The 19,461-nt window shown below is 41.9% G+C and overlaps 1 protein-coding gene across 3 annotated transcripts in view; it reads left to right on the top strand.

Moving 5' to 3' along the window:
- The window catches only part of WIPF1 (WAS/WASL interacting protein family member 1), a 100,498-nt gene that overhangs the window by 10,945 nt on the left and 70,092 nt on the right, over positions 1–19,461 (top strand). Inside the window, exon 1 of one of the 3 annotated variants that reach the window (XM_078847969.1) lies at positions 13,150–13,683. The exons of the other annotated variants lie outside the window; for them this stretch is intronic. The gene's annotated coding sequence lies outside the window, so the exon portion shown is untranslated. Of the gene's footprint in view, positions 1–13,149; positions 13,684–19,461 lie in introns of those variants that run through there. 3 annotated transcript variants of the gene reach the window in all.

Below are 19,461 nucleotides of genomic sequence, written 5' to 3'. Positions count from 1 at the left end.
GCTGAACCACTTTGGATGAACTATTCCTTTTTAAAAAAATCGTCCTGAGGCAGTCACCCAGCATGGAAAATTTCAACACAAATAATAGTTTGGCCCAGTTATAAGCAACTGAAAACAGGGTCTTATAATGGGAAGCGTCAGGCAACCTTAACCATGGGCATCGCTACCTGTACTACCTATTACAAAACCTTTAAAATGACCTCGAACCACAGAGTGGGGAAAATAGCTAGTCTATAACTCCATGTTCTTATTGCTGTTACACTCATGCTCCTTCTGTTTCTTACACTCACTTGTTACAATCTAATTTAAGACTAGATACAACCTCTGTGGGACAGAGGCTGTGTTTGTACAATAGGGCTCTGATCAAGAAGCACCGGAAGCTCCCTAAAATCGGGGGTCCACCAGTGCCTGGACTGTGGACCTGCACCCCACTCTGCCCCTTCTCCCCCGAGGCCCCACCTGCACTCATCACACCCCATACCGTTTGTTTCCCCTCAGGCCCTGCTCGCTTCTCTCTGCCCTACGCCCCCCCGATTGCACACCCTTAAGGCAAGGGGGAAGTCCGTCCCCCCCACTTCTTCTGACACCCCTGCTCTGATCCTAATTGTGAGCTATGGCAATTCAAATAGTAACACCCTAGTGAGGTAGGTTATAAAAGTATTCCTGTTCTGATCTTACACATAGTGAAATCAAGGGAGAGGTGAGGGGAAGCACCCCAAGGCCTCAGAGAGTGTGCACATCAGAACCTGGTCTAGAAGTCTGTAGCTTCTAATACTTGCTCAGAACACCTAAGACCCTTACTGTTTGGCCTCAGAGTGTTAATATATTTGCTAAAACAACATGCAGCTGTGCCAAACAATTGCTCAAATTGTATCTAACACCATAAAGCTACAAAGGAAAACAGACCGCTCCCAGCATTTTGCTTCTCTAAGAAGAAGCCACAAACCACATTGCAATGGCCACCCTGAGGACCCTGCTTCTGTGTTCTCAAATCAAAGCTCGGTGTTTGTTCTAAACAGGTGACTCTGGGTAGGGTGGAAAATAAAGGAGTTATTTTTGTTTTATAGCAAAACTCATTTTAGAAGTTCTTTGGATGGGCTGGGCTGGCATTCTAGTGGCATCACAACATATTATCTTGTGGAGAGTCAAGTTCTGAGTCATTTTTCATTTGGGGGAGCATGTCAGGTCTCCAGGAGCAGCATGGATGCTCTCTGAAGTGAGCGGATTTAGCCCTCCTTTGCTAAAAGTGGGACTGTAACTCAAGTGAAGAAAATGAAGGGGCTCTTTGAGGTTTCAAGAAGGGTTTGGAGGAACCCCTAAAAGAGGTAATTTGATTGAAACGGTGAGTGTAATTTTTTTAATTTTCTCTCTTTCGAATTCCCCAGTATGGTGCACTTCAAAGTGAAGAATATAAGGCCACATGCTTCCTTGTACCCCCGAGACACCTAAAGTAGATAAAATGGGGTCAGAGCAATAACTAGAAGTGTCCTGGTTAATAGGTAGAGCCCACCTACCACTCCCAATCAGAACCCTGCATAGTCAGGCCCTCTGAGATTTGGCATGGTCTCTCTTTCGTTAGCATGTCCTGAATGTGAGTGTCTGTATATTCTGACTAAAGTGAAGAGGAAGACAAACTACCCCACTGTTATGGGGAACTAGAATGTGAAGTGTTCCATGACTGACAAACAGCACAAGATGACTGGAAAAGTTCCTTTTTTATTTATCTAAAATGAGAAATTGCATGGTAGAACATCTGCGCTCTCACAAGTGCATTGCAGGGTAAAAAGCTGTTGATGCATGTCCGTGTGAAGGCATGTTAGAGCCCAGACTATAATATTGTAGGCAATTCACAATATCTTGATGATAAATTCTCCTCTTAGGAGAGGCAATGGTGATTTGAATTGCTTACAGTTGGATTGGTGCAAGACAACGCCATTCTTAAACTGAAACGACTTGGTTTTTGGCTAAGATCTCCCTTCAGTGCTGATTCCCAGAAGTTTGTGTTGCTAAGGGATTCTGTATGGCATAATGCCAGCTATAAAATTAGAGGAATTTTGTTGTTGAAAGCATAGTTGTACAGGGGGTACTATTTGCTTTGGGAGCATCAGACACAAATAGGCAGTCAAGAATCTTCAAAACTAGTATTCGCAATGGCAATTGATTTTAAAAATACTTCTACATGGGACTTTTGCTTAATTGGGAGAATAACTTTGGACAATTACTAAACGCATCAAAGAGTTAATGTAAATCTAAGTTATTAACATATCAGAAGTAAGCTTGGCAGAATTCAGTTTTATTTCTTTTCTGTGGATTCAGCTGTTAATATTGATGATTTTTATCAATTCTAATAATTTTTTTCAGTTTTCCAGCCAGGGCTGCCTACTACTCTCTGTAGCGCCAGGGGCACTGGATCTTTGCAAGCTCAAAGTATGGGGAAGGCTGTGGTCCTGGTGGGGTAGAGCAGAGACCCCTGGCCAGGACTGGAAGGAGGACAAACTGCTGGACATGGGGGAGGCCATTCTTCTGCTGAATGGTTCCTGCCAGGGGACAGCTTGTGAGTGAGTGGGGCCATGGCAGCAGCACTGCAAAGGGCTCCCTGCGTGGCCCCAGAGCCGGGATACTGTATCCTTGTGGGCGTGGGCTACACTCAAGGACTGCTATGAATGGATATTGTTTTCACATATTTCTGTATGTCCGGTGAAATCAAAATTGACTGATGATTGCCAACTTAAATTGAATGTGCCAAGCCTATATGTAACCCGGTAGCTATAAACATACTGTCTAACAGCTGGTTTAGCACAGTCCTCTGCTGGTAATAACAGGGAAATGGATGAAGTAACATTCTAATCTCCTGTAGCACGTGGTAATGCTTGGAGGCATGCCCACAATACTGACAGCATACCTGCCAGTCAGTCCAAAGAGCACCGTACCTATGCCTCTTATGCCTTAAGGAATCTGACCCTTAGAAAACTCAAACAATGAGGGAGAGAGGGTTGGCATAGAAAGAACCTCCATAAAAACTGTGAGTCTTGCACCTCAGTGCCTTTCCCACTCCCGGGGCACCCTACCTTGTAAAGGAGAGGGGATGTTTAGCACTATCCCTTGGCTGATACTCTATTCTCTATGCTCTAGGTTTACAAGTATAGTACAGCCCTGAGGGAAGTAATCTTAGTTAAGATGAGTTTTGGAAATTGGATTATAGTATATTTTTACTCTATAAGTAATAACCTAACAGAAATCTTCAGACAGCCTACTTTCAAAATATACAGTGATAAGGGTCCTCACTGCCCCAAGATAACATTGTTCGAGCATATATCCATCTGCTCAAGCACAAATTCAATATTTCCTTTCTCCACTGAGGACCTAACCGTCTACTGTTTATTTTTTCTTCTTTGAATAATCAGATGCTTACTGTCTTTTACACTTAGCTGCATTATTCCACGGAACTCCTGCTGACTTGACATTGGTGCCAGATTGCTTGAAGCCAGAACACCAGATGAGTGCCTTATATTTCACTCTTAGGCTGCATTTTAAGGGGCTCCTCCTGCTTGCCAAATTCAGTATGGAGCCCAGTCTATCCAACCCACTACAGCCCCTGTCTAGTGTTGGTAACTCTTTCCTTCTATTTATGTAATGGATAAAATTCCACACACTTCTCTGTTAAGATAGAGAGGTGGTCCCCTAAAACTTTTTCAGGTTTAATTCACTAAAAAATTGGTTGAAGGGGGGGGATTTGGAGCCAAGCACTGATAATGGGCAGTGAGCCTTTTGCTTCTAGATTAGCAGTTTGAATCTCAGCCAGGTTAATTGTAACTGAACATCATTGCCGTATAATGTCTTTTGGATGGTCTACGTGAAATGAAACACAAGGTGGGTGAGCTCATATCTCTTGTTGGACCAACTTCTGTTTTGGTGAGAGAATGAGTGAGTTGTCTCACATCTATTTCCAGTGGGACAGGTGCCCGCGTCAGAAGAGATGCTAGCTAGCTTTCATGTTGAAAGGCATGAGGTGGTCAACGACTGAATCCGCATAAGTCTAAACTGCTCCCTCAGCCAAAGCAAACGTCCATTTCAGGACAGGGCATGTGCACACTGGGCATGGTGATCTGAGGAAATTTACATGCATGCAGCCAGTGCTACATCCCTAGGGCTTAAGTGGGATTTCAGTGATGCATAGGCCTTGAGCCTGCCCTCTGTATGTGCCCTCTCTGAATAAAATGGATCACATCAGTCTCCAAGGCTAATTAATAGCAATCATTTTTTAAAAGCTAGTGGAAACCGACTGTGATCTTGCATTCCTCACTCAGCCAAAGCTTCTATTCATGTGAAATTGCTAGCAGTTTTACATAAGAAAGGAGCAGAGGATGCTATCCGTAACTCATCAGAGGTGCAAGTCACTATTTTGTTAGCAGACGGTCACACTGAGATACACACGCTGCAATCTGAGGTGCGATATGAAGCTCAGGTAGACATATCCACAGCTATTAGGAGAGATACACAGGTGTGGGTTTTCGCGCAGGCTGTACAAGCATGCCAGGGACCCTGGGTACCTACTCACATTTTGTCGAAGCCTGCACTGCCGCATATACACTACAATTTTTAGCCATGCTAGTTTGGGTGTGTCTACAGTGTAGATGTCCTCTCTGGTTCCGACTGGTGATAGCACAAGTGGGAATTTGTGTGTGTGTGTGACTCACCCCGGGTCCAAATTCAGGCGGGGTTCAGATAGAAACAAATTCATATGGCAGTGTCCTTCTCTTCCTCGACCACTGTTGTCATCTTCTTTCTTCTCTTGAGGGGCACTCCAACCCTGTGAACCAGGTTGCAACACCCGGAGTGGGCAGCTAGGCCCATCCCAGTGGCAGAGAAGCTGCTGCTGTGGGGTAAGCTTGCTCTCCACTTTTCCCTTTGCCCCAGGCCTGAGACCCACCTAGAACCTTCTTGTGCCCCACTAGAGGGTCACAGTCCTTTTTTTTTTTTTTTTTTTTGGGAAACACTGCGCTAGATGATCAGTAATATCCCTTCTGGCCTTAAAATCTTTGCCTCTGTGAAAGTTACATTAGCGCACAAATTCTAAGGGCATGTATGGGGGAGAATGTATATAACTTTGTTAATACATATTTTTAAAGTAAAAAAACTGGACTAAAATTAATATAAAATATTTTGTGATTCAAGAATTTGGAAAAGAGAACTATGTTAATCTGTTCTAGCTGAATGGTGGGTCTCATCTAAGGTCAATGGGAGTTCTGATTTTGTAAAGAATGCTGCATCCAAGTATGCAAGCTACAGAAACTCTTGAGATCACATCATATGGTTTCTGGTATGAATAATCTTTAGAACTCATGATGTCTGCTAATAAGGAATTGCTGCTGCTGTACTAAACTTCTTCCTTTTACCATCACCATCACCACAATCTAAAGGCAATGTAGCAGAAGGATAAGTAGCTAGCAAACATGCCACTAGCAACCCAATATTCTAGAAAAATGTTGGAGGGATTCCACTCTAATGCTTCCCAGAAGGTGAGTGTGGCACAAATTCTGATTTCACTTCCAAGGGTTTTATACTAGTCTGTACAATGAAGTCAATGTAGTTAGACCCCTGATTTGCATTGGAATAAAGGAGAGAAGTGTATGGCCCTATATTTGTCTGTAGTAAAAGTGGCCAATTTTTGGGTGGGGGGGGAAATGACGAAAAATAACCAGAACTATTTTTTTTTTAAATGCTGCTGGGTCACTAACTCCCAGTCTTTTGGATCATATCTTAGGGCATGGCTACACTGGAAGCAGCAGCGCTTTGAAGTGCGAGTGTGGTTGCGCACGAGCACTGGGAGAGAGGTCTCCCAGCGCTCCTGGTAATCCACCTCCATGAGGGCATTAGCTCTAAGTGCTGGGAGCCTGGCTCCCAGCACTCGGAGCCTGTTTACACTAGCGCTTTAAAGCACTCTGACTTGCTGCACTCAGGGGGGTGATTTTTCACCCCCCCTGAGCCAGCAAGTTAGAGCGCTATAACATGTAAGTGTAGCCAAGCACTAACTCTCTATTCAGGTGTGGAGTACTGTCTATAGAAATGCTGCAGACTCAGAAATCAAATACTATGTGGATATGAACAGCCACCAATTCAGCTAATCATAATAGAAGTCCTTTGTCTGTCTGAGAATCATAGAATATCAGGGTTGGAAGGGACCCCAGAAGGTCATCTAGTCCAACCCCCTGCTCGAAGCAGGACCAATTCCCAGTTAAATCATCCCAGCCAGGGCTTTGTCAAGCCTGACCTTAAAAACCTCTAAGGAAGGAGATTCTACCACCTCCCTAGGTAACGCATTCCAGTGTTTCACCACCCTCTTAGTGAAAAAGTTTTTCCTAATATCCAATCTAAACCTCCCCCACTGCAACTTGAGACCATTACTCCTCGTTCTGTCATCTGCTACCATTGAGAACAGTCTAGAGCCATCCTCTTTGGAACCCCCTTTCAGGTAGTTGAAAGCAGCTATCAAATCCCCCCTCATTCTTCTCTTCTGCAGGCTAAACAATCCCAGCTCCCTCAGCCTCTCCTCATAAGTCATGTGTTCCAGACCCCTAATCATTTTTGTTGCCCTTCGCTGGACTCTCTCCAATTTATCCACATCCTTCTTGTAGTGTGGGGCCCAAAACTGGACACAGTACTCCAGATGAGGCCTCACCAATGTCGAATAGAGGGGGACGATCACGTCCCTCGATATGCTCGCTATGCCCCTACTTATACATCCCAAAATGCCATTGGCCTTCTTGGCAACAAGGGCACACTGCTGACTCATATCCAGCTTCTCGTCCACTGTCACCCCTAGGTCCTTTTCCGCAGAACTGCTGCCGAGCCATTCGGTCCCTAGTCTGTAGCTGTGCATTGGGTTCTTCCGTCCTAAGTGCAGGACCCTGCACTTATCCTTATTGAACCTCATCAGATTTCTTTTGGCCCAATCCTCCAATTTGTCTAGGTCCTTCTGTATCCTATCCCTCCCCTCCAGCGTATCTACCACTCCTCCCAGTTTAGTATCATCCGCAAATTTGCTGAGAGTGCAATCCACACCATCCTCCAGATCATTTACGAAGATATTGAACAAAACCGGCCCCAGGACCGACCCTTGGGGCACTCCACTTGATACCGGCTGCCAACTAGACATGGAGCCATTGATCACAACCTGTTGAGCCCGACAATCTAGCCAGCTTTCTACCCACCTTATAGTGTATTCATCCAGCCCATACTTCCTTAACTTGCTGACAAGAATACTGTGGGAGACCATGTCAAAAGCTTTGCTAAAGTCAAGAAACAATACATCCACTGCTTTCCCTTCATCCACAGAACCAGTAATCTCATCATAAAAGGCAATTAGATTAGTCAGGCATGACCTTCCCTTGGTGAATCCATGCTGGCTGTTCCTGATCACTTTCCTCTCATGCAAGTGCTTCAGGATTGATTCTTTGAGGACCTGCTTCATGATTTTTCCAATTCTAATTCTTGATTTCTAATTCTTGAGATTAGACTAAAATTCTGAGTTATCTAATCCAACATAGGATTTCCACAGCTATCTAGATCTTTTGGCAGCAGTAGGTAATGTGATTACTGGATCATAATAACAAAAAAATGTACAGAACTTCTTCAGGAGTTTACTGATATTCATGATATTTCCTTTTTTTTCGAGCCAAACAAGTAGCATTTCCAGAGCACTATTTGTCAGTTTAGCAACTATTACTCACTTAAAGTATGTGGGAAAGCTTACAAGCTTCTCGATCTCTTCATGGTACCAAGCAAAGATTTAGCCATATGACTGGGCGTCCTGTAGCTAAAACAGTGGGCGGAAACTTGAAAACGTAGTCTCCTCTTTGCATATGCCTCTTAGCTGTTATAACTTTAGGTGCAAACCTCTAAAGAGCTTGACGTTTACGTTGGAAAAGCATTCAAAATTTGCTTATCTGAACCTTTTATGAGCTCTCCATATTAGGTTTTGATGCAAGACTCCTGGTTTCACAGAAATGGCATGAGAACAATGTCTTTTGTTTTTGTGATGCTTCAGTTCTTCCAAATGATATCAGCAGAGATGAGTGAAAACTTTCTTTCTAAAGGAAGTTACCTGAAAATTTTTGGCCCTCAAAGGTTCAGTTCAGGTTCTTTTTGACTCGGTTCACTCATCGTTCTACCATGTAAGGAATGGGAAAATGTGCTTATATTTGATATTTGTGAAGGAGCCTCTTGGGCATCCATTAAATATTTAAATCTCACTACAAACCATTGATGCCAACAGGACACCTAGCCCTATATCACACATGCTCTAGTTCACCCCAATACCAAACTCCCACTGTTTACTAATCTACAGCCCCCATCTGTGCTGATAATGAACAAGAGGAAATGGAAACAGCAGGGATTATAAACTATTGAAGTCCCAATTTCCATGCCTGAACATAACTCTCTCAGCATATATTGCCTATCATATGCCTGCTTTGAAGTTTGAACACCTCTCTATTAGTGTCCCAATTCTTGTGATATTGGAAGATTACTGTTGAATATTAAAACACAAAAACGTTAAGAGAACCTGTCCTTAAAATATCTGTGTATATGTTGGCCTTTGAGTGTTAAAGCAAAGCAGTATGTTAAGTTGTTAAGGTTGCTATTGAATTAAGAATGGAAGTAGGAGGTTATTTAGCCCCAATATGAAAATGCTGTCCTTTTAAGAACCTCCTCACAGGATCATTGTAAATATTTTTATATGGAAAAATGCTTTATTTTAAAAATGAAATAGCTTTTAAGATAGATCGACAAATGGCTTTGCAAGCATTTTAAACAATTTTCTGTCAGTAATTCTGACTTCAATCCCAAATTGCTTCAGACAAGAGGATGAAATGAATCATGTGGAAATAAGATATAACACTACTTACTATATTCTGAAGTTCCTCAGAAATATCTATGCACATATCTCTATATTGTTCTTTACTTAACTGTTAGCAGTTCCACATACTGTAGTGTTCCTGCATTCATTTATATCTTGCTTGTTAAAGTTCAGGACCAGTTATGGCTGTGATTGGAACATTAGAAATAGAAAATATTTCTCACAATATTTCACTAATCAGTGTGTATCCAGACTGTCATATTAGTTAAGTATATGTGAATTTCCACATAACAAATATGCCTGGTCCAGTTCTCTGAGGCGGGCACTAGATCTGGCATATTTACCACAAGTAAACTCTGGGGCTAAGTATTCCCCTTTTGTGCATATTGCATTGTCCAATATACTTGCAAGTGTTTTCGTAAACTAGTGGTGCACTTGTTTTCAAGTCAGAAACCTCAAACACTCTATGATTTTTCATTCCACACTCTCAACCCATCTGGGACAACAAACATTGGTATAACTTGTCACTATGGCCACGGGTATTAGCATCTTACAGTAGCATATCTGCTTGTGTTTGTTTATAATGGATGGTACACAGTACTGGTACCTATGCTAATAAGCTGCACGGTGACCTTTGGCTCAAAGGTTCAATCAGCCTCTTAAGTGTGCTGGTGTGGCAGAGCATCATAATATGACATTGCTACCACGGTTCTCATTGGTGTGTATCACAGTCCTCTGTGCTACATCCACGATTCACTCCTAATAAGGGTAGTCTCTTTTTCAATTGTAAGCTACTGTAGTATCAGTGAGGGAAATATCAGGACCAACTGTAAAAATCTGTCCTTTCCTGTAACTTACTGTCTTGTTACTGCATATACCACCCCTTCTTTGGTTATATGGGTGCGCACCAGGAGGAACTTAGTTATGTCCTGCCCTCAAAAGAGGAAGGGATGACTTTGTTTCACAGTGTACATAGGACACACCGCATTAGTTATAAATGATTAGCTCACCTCATAATGTGTTGGGTAACCATAGGGAATCCACTGCGAGGGACAGCAGTACTCCCAGATCTGCCAGAGTACAGCTTCCACATTGCTGGCGTGGAGGGACAATATGATGAGAGAGGAGAAACAAATAGTTTGTCTGTAGCAGATGGGCCTAATGGCCTTCAGATGCATGTTTCCTTCCATATTTTGGAGATGTGAGGATGGACCTGACAAACAACAGGATAGATCCTTAGGCTACAGTGGTGGCTCAAAGCACCCAGAAACCAGCAGATCCAGCTAGATGGGAAGTGTAGTAAATTCCCCTGATGGCACAGGAGTGGCATAGCTAGAGCTCCATCACCACCTCAGAACAGGGAGAGTAATGCTGGAGTGCTGCTGCACGCCGATCTGTGGCTGTGGCATGGCTCCTTAGGAACAACTGTGGCCAGGCATAATTGTAAAGCAGCTCTGAGGTTGCTGTAAGTCAGGGGAGGACAAACTTTTTGGCCTGAGGGACACACTGGGGTTCCAAAACTGTATGGAGGGCTGGGTAGGGAAGGCTGTGCCTCCCCAAGCAGCCTGGCCCCCGCCCCCTGTCTGCCCCCTCAGAACCTCCCATCCATCCAACCCCCACTGTTCCCTGCCCCCTGACTGCCCCGACTCCTATCCACACCCCCACCCCCTGACAGGCCCCCTGGGAATCCCATGCCCATCCAACCCCCCATCCCCTGACCGCCCCCGTCCCCTGACTGCCCCCTGGGACCTCCTGCCCCTTATCCAACCCCCCCCGTTCTCTGCCCCCTTACTATGCCGCTCAGAGCAGCATGTCTGGCAGCCGTGCCACCCAGCCAGAACCAGCCACACCCCCATGCTGCCCGGCAGGAGCTCGCAGCCCCACTGCCCAGAGCGCTGGCGGCAGGGCATGCTGAGGCTGCGGGGAAGGGGGAATAGCGGGGGCGGGGCCAGGGGCTAGCCTCCCCGAGCGGGAGCTCAAGGGCCAGGCAGGACGGTCCCATGGGCCGGATGTGACCCGCGGGCCATCGTTTGCCCACCTCCGCTCTAAGTTATGCTGAGGACAACATGTTACCCAGAAGATGGGAGTACAGAGCTACGTATGCGGTCCCCTCTCCTACACCTGCCAGCTGCACCAAGCAGAGCTCTGGCACAACTGAGGATCGAGCTTTCTATCTCTAACGAGCAGTTCCCATGTTAAATGTGCCACTATAAATGGAGCCCTTTTTCATGTGATTAAAAAAAAAATCACCACTTGTCAGCAGTGACTGTTACTCTTGAAAAACTTCTAAAGGATCGGTTTAAGCTGAAGATGAGTACAATGGAGCAGTGTGTTGTGAACAAACATACAGCAAGTTCATGAACTTTTCAATTTCCCCTTACTCCTCTAGTGCTGAAGCATACAGAGCAGAATGTCTCTGCATGCTCACAGAGAAAGATTATTTTAAACGAAGGCATTTCATAGTGTGCTAAATCATCTTCCAATATAAGTAATACTGGGCCCTTTATTGGGGCCCAAATTTTCGATTGTGGGTGTAGCAAGGGCGTCTGCATGCGCATAGTACAACCACAGGAACTTGCAGGTGCATGCACAAACAGGCACTCGTGGACCCAAAATGGGAATCTCATGCGCAAGTACCCATTTTGCAGGCAGGTGCCTATTTTCCAGTCACACTTACACACACATTTTTGTGGGTGTAGTTGTGCCCTCTTCTTGAAAAATATAATTCTCTCCGCTTTCATGGAGGATTGTTTACATAACATCCAGGGGCCAAATTTTTTTAAGTTTTGAATTGGCATTGCTTTCCCAGTTAGAATGGATCTGTTTCTTTCTGAACTCCTCCTTTTATACCACAACAACTGATACCAGTTTTGGGCAATTTTCCTAGTGATAAGATCACAGGGTTAGGAGGCAAATCTGTTTCCCAGTCACTCACTTTACGACATGAGGCAAGTTGTCTGTACATAATTTTTTCCCATCAGTAAAATGGGTTTAATACTTGCCCATTTGAGGTAAAGTGTTTTGAAGTCTTCAGATGAAAGGCTTATTATGTAAGTATGTGGACATAGCACCCACCTCATGAGGACAGACCGTACAAAAGGAACTAGAAATGGCTTTTTGTGGAACTGGGGAGGGGTCGATCATCTCTTTTAGATGAATGATTCCTTCCACGTTTCAGAGCTCTTTGGGCAGCCAGAATATATCTATTAAGAAATTACACTACATTGTTGCCCCTTTTAGCCTGAGCAGTTAGCCAATATTTGGGACCTTGTCAGATTGCATCAATTTCTCCTGCTAACAGAAACAATGAGTCAGCTATTTCAGTTCTTGTTAATTTAGCCTCCCCCCCCCCCAAAAAAAAAATGCAAAAAGTGTGGTTTCCCTGAACATAGTAGAAACAAACAGGAAGCAGTTTCCTCATCCAGAAATCCAAGTCTGCCTTCTCTGCAAGTATTGTGCCCAAGCTCACGCTCTGGACTTCCTCCTAGGCCATGCTCCCATTGCTTCTCTCTCTGTTTGCACACTTTTTCTCCTTGCTTTCTGGTGTCTTTCGCATACATAGATACATGCAGCTGCAGAGCAGTGCCCTAGCCCCTGTATTTGCAGTGAGGCTCTAGGGAAACCCCTTAGTCCACATGGCTTAGTTTCTACTCAGGCCTTGCCATGCTGGAACTTGCCTTCAGTGGTGGCTTCTGTTGTTTCCGTTGTCACAAAAAAAAAAGACACATTTAATTATTCCTTTAGTTAAGCCTAAATGAAGGATGCTTAGGATACCTATCTTTTCTTACCAGGTCTGTGATTGATGGCCACTCTTAACACCTTCCAGCATAACAATATTTTGTTTCTCCTCTTTCCATGCCTTCTCTGCTCCTTTTGTGATGGCAGTTTTTGATACTCTTTCTCTCAAAAACATCTGTCTCTCCTTCCATGGTGCCACTTAGGACTGAAATGCTCTTTCAAATCCAATTCTTAGGTCTCTATCTTGACTTCAAATCACGACTGAAAACACACTTCAAAAACACTAACTACTGAGTAACCATGTAATCATATCCAGGACTTTCACCATCCTCCCCGTACCCGTTGTATGTTCTATCCCAGCTTGTTTGTCAAGTCCATCGTTAGATGGAGTTACTTTGGATGTAGACTGCTGTAAATGAGAGGAGAGTTTGGCTCTATATTTTCAAAGCACTTTATAAGCATTAAATAATTACTCCTACAGCAGCCCTTTGAAATAAGTAAATTATGTTGATGGAATGATGTGTGTGTCTTAGTCTGTACTGAAGACAATTATTTTCCCAAAAAACAAATTTCTACTACATACTGCCTCTATGCAAAATGAATACTTCAAGCCTAAATACTACCACTCTGAAAAGCCTATGAGCAGATATATTCAGATGGAAATTTCCCATACCCATGTGCTATTGCATTAGTGCAAATCTACCTAATTACTGCCTGATGAGGCCATTCATGCTTCCTTTAAGAAAAAAAAGCCAGCTAATGATATTGTAACAGCACCATAATATTCTAAGTGCAGCATTAATATAAATGAGCAGCATACAGTGATCCATTCAGTCCTTTGGAAGCAGCCCCCAAAAGAAATGTACTGGGTGTCTTTCTGGCTATGCAGAAATGTATGAACTGTTCATCTTGACATTGTGGTTACAGTATGTTTGTAGTTCTTCATATGCTTCTGCCAAGTAACTGAAGCAAGTTTAACAAGGTGCGGTGAGGAAGTGTGATGTCACATGCAGCTCTTACAGGAAACAAGCTAGAAGATATTTAGGGGAACTTCAGAATTTGGTGATTTCCAACGGATTAAACAACAGGTTAGTCTTTCTGAAATGGCTGTTTCTACCCGCTCTAAAGATGTGTAATATGCATTTTTAAAGGTCCCTTTTAACAGTTGATTAGGAGGGCTTTAGCAGAAAACTTATGTTAGTAGCTGTTTGTAAGCATGACCTATTACAGGAACAAACATGGAGACTATTATGAGCATGAAAAAGTAGCATTTAGCATGGCTTGCTGTATTGGGATGGTGTAGACTTGAATTGTTTAAAAAAATACGAACTTATTAAATTAGATTTACACTGTGGAAATACTCCTACTATCTGTTTTTGTTTGTTTGTTTGTTTGTTTTGTCGTGGAGGGGTCTTTTTAGATTCTTTATATTGAACAAAGGAATCGATTTTATAAAACGAAAGTTCAGGTGCTAATAAATACAGTAAAGTACTTTTTAAAAGGTAGATACAAATTGTCAGCTAGTGTAAGAAATTTTGATATTAAATGGAGAAAATCTACAATTCCTTTTCTTTTAACATACATAAATTCTTGTTTAGTCACTTAGTGCAGGATTCTTATTTTCCCTTCTCTCCATTCTGCTCTTTTCCCACACCCACCCTAGATTTCCTATGGAGATTCTTTCTCAATCTTTCCTCTACTTTGAGTTTCCCGTGCTTGGAAATCTGTAAGTGTCTAAAATGAAACTGAACCAATATCTTTCATGTTCCACCTGGAATACACAGGCAAATAAGTAGACAGAATGAGATCTTCTTCTTTCTAAATTTTAAATCCAGACTAAATTTTTCTTTTAAGCGGTCAAAAGATATGTAAAATTTTAAACATTACTAGAGCATTGTATTTTAAAAAACCAAAAGGTTTTTGAAAGTCAGAAAACTCAGCATGAAAGTTAAAAATAAAAGAAACCTCTGAAAGGTAGGAAATAGAATGTTGTACTAGTACTTCTAAAAAATCTAAGCAGAGATCCTGAAATCAAGATAGAGACATATTCTTAATTGAGTTATTGCATTCTTACCAAAAAAAAAAAAAAAAAAAGGAGTCCTTGTGGCACCTTAGAGACTAACAAATATATTTGGGCATAAGCTTTCGGGTTTTAGCCATGAGTATAAAATCATTCAGCAGCATGTCAAGGACCATGCTGTCCCTTGCCAGGCTGTTCCTCCTACTTGCCCCTGGATAGTAACACAAGATCCTCCTACAATGGCTGTTCCTGTGCTACTGCTCCTCTCCTCATCCTAGCAGCACATGAAAGCTCCTTGCATTGGTCCTACATGGAGCTTTGAAACTCTGCAAGGCAGAAGCTCCTGCAGAAGTCCAGCTTCTGTCAATCCTTACTTGAGTAACTCTCAAGGTCTGCAGAGTTTATAAACCCAGGAGGCTGCAAGCAAAAGCTGTCCGATTCAGGTCTGAGAAGTTTTGTACGCTTTGTTAAAAAGGCTCTTAGCCCTAGCTGAGTTTCCCTGATCCTGCAGAACTCAAGTTTTGCAAGCTCCCAAACTCATTAAGAATCTCTGCTCCAGTGGAGTATATAGTCTTTACCAGGACACTGTGGACTCTCTAAAACCCAGGTACTTCTCAGAGGTTCACCAATAAAATTAAAATGAGCACCCCTCTTCTTGCAAAAAATAAATAAAGGCATTACTCCTCATTGAGGATGGAAGAATAATCTGAATGATGAAATTTCTTTGAATTATAACATACTCCAAAAAGATAGGAAACCTCTCTTTTAAAAAATAAAACTCTTTGATTAGTTTTCAAATGCCTTGTCATGTTACTGACTAGACTTTCAAAAATCACCACTTCTGACAGGGGACTAAACAAGAGACATTGACGGCAGATTGGTGTAGCAAGAGGACAGGTAAAAATTGGGCATATAATGTAAACTTAGTCACAGTATAAACTATAAAGAAGTAACCATCTCTCCATGATAGCTAATGCGTGAGTTTCACGGGATTGCCGTATAGCTAATTGTTCCGATATTACATTGTGAGGGGAAATAGTAAACAAAAGTAAAGTATAAGAATGGCCATAATGGGTCAGACCAAAGGTCCATCTAGCCCAGGATTCTGTCTTCTGACAGTGGCCAGTGCCAGGTGCCCCAAAGGGAATGAACAGGTAATCATCAAGTGACCCATCCCCTATTGTCCATTCCCAGCTTCTGGCAAACAGAGGCTAGGGACACCATCCAATTTTTCATTTTCAGACTGTGTTATTTTAGTTAAAATCCCAGCTCCTGGAATCATATATATACTGAGAATTTCAGCTTTCAGTGGAAGAAGGAAAAAAAAAGTAAGATTCTACCCATCATGGTCACAGAGAAAAGATAGACACATGAAGCCTAAAGGCTCAAAATCAAAAGGCAAATAAAAGACCCAGAAAGCTGGTGTGTAAGTCAATCTCTCACTTTTTGAATGCATGGACTTGGCAATACTGGAAAATGTTAAAATAAAAATGTTAAAATAAAACTTTCAGTCCATAGGAACAGTGACATTTGCATGGTGTGTGTTCTGTTAGTCAGAGATCGTATGCTTGTCTCCATCAGCTGGGACTCTTATTTCTGTGCAGTTCTTCGTAGTGGGCACATCAGTGGCTGGCAGCTTTTTTGTTAAATATGATACAAATGTGATTAAATCATGAGGTCTTCCCAACCGTCCCCATCGTCCGTCCGTGTCCCTGTCCCCCCCACCGCTGCTGCCATGCTCCTTTTGTGCTCAGTGTGAGGCTTAGGTTTTGTCTACATGGAGAGCTGCACCAGTTTAACTCAAGGTGTGACTCTAAAATGATTTAGTTAAAACAGTGCAAACCCTGGTTGGACATTATTTCAGTTTAATAGTGGTTTAGCATAAATCAATTAGGAATTAATGTAAACTAAATCAAAATATGCTACTCTTAATCCAAAATAAGTGTGATCCACACTGGAGTTTGCAGCTGGTATTTAAATCAGTTTAAAAATGAATTTTGTTAAGCGACTGCAACTTTCTCATGTAGTCAAGGCCTAAGTTTCATTCTGCCACCAAGAGTGAAGGCAAATGACCAGAACAATTAGAAGAAGTACAAAAGAAGGGGAGCTAGGAGAATCAAAAATCAGAAAGCAAACAATGGGGTCAGGAAACTTTTTCTATAAAACAGGCTACTGTGTCAGTCTCTTATATAGAAAAGGGGAAAGAATATTAATTTTTCAGACAAATTAAAAAGGAGGGCTGCAAAAAGAGAATAGAATATAAAATGGATCTCGAGGGAGAGAGAAACTAAAACAAAATATAAAAATAGAACCAGATGGGGACAAATTCTGTGCTCAGATAAATATGCATCTTCCACTGAAGTTGATGAAGGGGGGCCAGGGGTATTCTTACATCTGTCTAAGGGTATTATTTGATCCTTAGCTTGTAAAGTAGAGAATTTGATTTGTTTGTGTTTCTATCTATGTTCTGGTTGAATTCTGCAGGGAAGAAAGCACACAACTCTGTAAGTTTGTGGTAGTTTAGAAGTGACCTGCAAATAATAATTAGGGCTGTCAAGTGATTAAAAAAATTAATCATGTGATTAATCGCACTATTAATAATAGAATACCATTTATTTAAATATTTTGGATGTTTTGTACATTTTCAAATATCCTGATTTCAATTACAACACAGAATACAAAGTGTACAGTGCTCACTTTTTATTTATATTTGATTACAAGTATTTGCACTGTAAAAAAAACAAAAGAAATAGTATTTTTCAATTCACCTAATACAAGTACTATAGTGCAATTTCTTTGTCATGAAAGTTTAACTTACAAATGTAGAATTATGTACAAAAATCTGTTTTATTTTTTAATGCAATGTAAAATTTTAGAGCCTGCAAGTCCACTCAGTACTATTTCTTGTTCAGCTAATCGCTAAGACAAACAAATTTGTTTACATTTTCAGGAGATAATGCTGCCCGCTTCTTGTTTACAATGTCACCTGAAAGTGAGAACACGTGTTCTCATGGCACTGTTATAGCCAGCGTTGCAAGATCTTTATGTGCCAGATGCGCTAAAGATTCATGTGTTCCTGATGCTTCAACCACCATTCCAGAGGACATTCTTCCATACTAATGATGGATTCTGCTCGATAACAAAGTAGTGAGGACTGACGTATGTTCATTTTCATTATCTGAGACAGAAGCCACCAGCAGAAGGTTAATTTTCTTGTTTGGTGGTTCGGGTTCTGTAGTTTCTGCATTGGGGTCTTGCTCTTTTAAGACTTCTGAAAACATGCTCCACATCTCATCCCTCTCAGATTTTGGAAGGCACTTCAGATTCTTAAACCTTGGGTCGAGTGCTATAGCTATTTTTGGAAATCTCACATTGGTACCTTCTTTGCATTTTGTCAAATCTGCTGTGAAAGTGTTCTTAAAACGACATGTCCTGGCTCATCATCCAAGACTGCTATAACATGAAATATATGGCAGAATGTGGGTAAAACAGAGCAGGAGACATACAATTTCCTCTGGAATGGTGGCCGAAGCAAGAAGGGGCATACAAACTTTTAGCATATCTGGCATGTAAATACCTTGCAATGCCGGCTAGAAAAGTGCCATATGAATGCCTGTTCTCACTTTCTGGTGACATTGTAAATAAGAAGAGGGCAGCATTATCTCCTGTAAATGTAAACAAACTTGTTTGTTTTAGCGATTGGCTGAACAAGAAGTAGAACTGAGTGGACTTTGTTTTGTTTTTAGTGCAGTTATGTAACAAAAAAATCTACATTTTGTAAGTTGCACTTTCACGACAAAGAGATTGCACTACAGTACTTGTATGAGGTGAATTGAAAAATACTATTTCTTTTCTTTATCATTTTTACAGTGCAAATACTTGTAATAAAAAATGAACACTTTGATTTCAATTACAACACAGAATACAGTATATATGAAAATGTAGAAAAACATACAAAATATTTAACAAATTTAAATTGGTATTCTATTGTTTAACAATACAATTAAAACTGATTAATGGTGAATAATTTTTTAAATCGTGATTACTTTTTTTTAATTGTATGAGTTAACTGCGATTAATCGACAATCGTAATAATAAAGTTTAAGAAATTCCAGATTTAGAAATGTGCTGAATTTTCCCCACAAAAAGGAGTAATAGGAGTGTTTAGCACAGGGGTGGACAAACTTTCTGGCCTGAGAGCCACATCGGGGTTCCAAAACTGTGTGGAGGGCTGGTGTAGTGTATTAAATTGCTCCCCGTAGGAATATGCTACTTACGGTGTACTACTTATGGCTCTCGCAGCCTTGCTGCCCCGCAGGAGCATGCAGCCCCACTGCCCAGAGTGCTGGCAGCATGGTGAGCTGAGGTGCCGCGGGCTAGCTTCCCTAGCCGAGAGCTCAAGGACCAAGCAGGACAGTCCCGTGGGCCGTAGTTTGCCCACCTTTGGTTTAGCACAACACTTATTCACTCACCAATTCCTGCTGTGTCTGAATCCAGCTTGCATTGTGCTGGTGACTTCACACCTGTCACAGAACAAACTGCTATGGCTTGAAGCTGACCCATCCTACAGGGTCTGATGAGTGAACAAAAATGCATAGCATTGTAACTAATATGTATCTGAACCTAATAGGCTAGAGTCCGAGATTAGAGCAAGCTTCCAATGTGCATTTCACTTGATTAGTATAGTTCACCCAGGGACATCAGATGGAGCAGGAGTTAGTCTGGATGTTTGACATAAAAATATAGGTAAGTTTTATAAGTTGTTAACCTGCTGAATGATCCCCTTATCCTACCCGGAAGGGCATTCACTACGCTATTCCAGAGTCACTGGATTTTTAAAAAGACA

This window comes from Lepidochelys kempii, chromosome 11 (genome assembly GCF_965140285.1).
Source record: "Lepidochelys kempii isolate rLepKem1 chromosome 11, rLepKem1.hap1, whole genome shotgun sequence".
Classification (NCBI taxonomy): Eukaryota; Metazoa; Chordata; order Testudines; family Cheloniidae; genus Lepidochelys; species Lepidochelys kempii.
The sequence above is the reverse complement of the archived record's forward strand: the minus strand, read 5'-3'. Positions and strand labels throughout refer to the sequence as shown.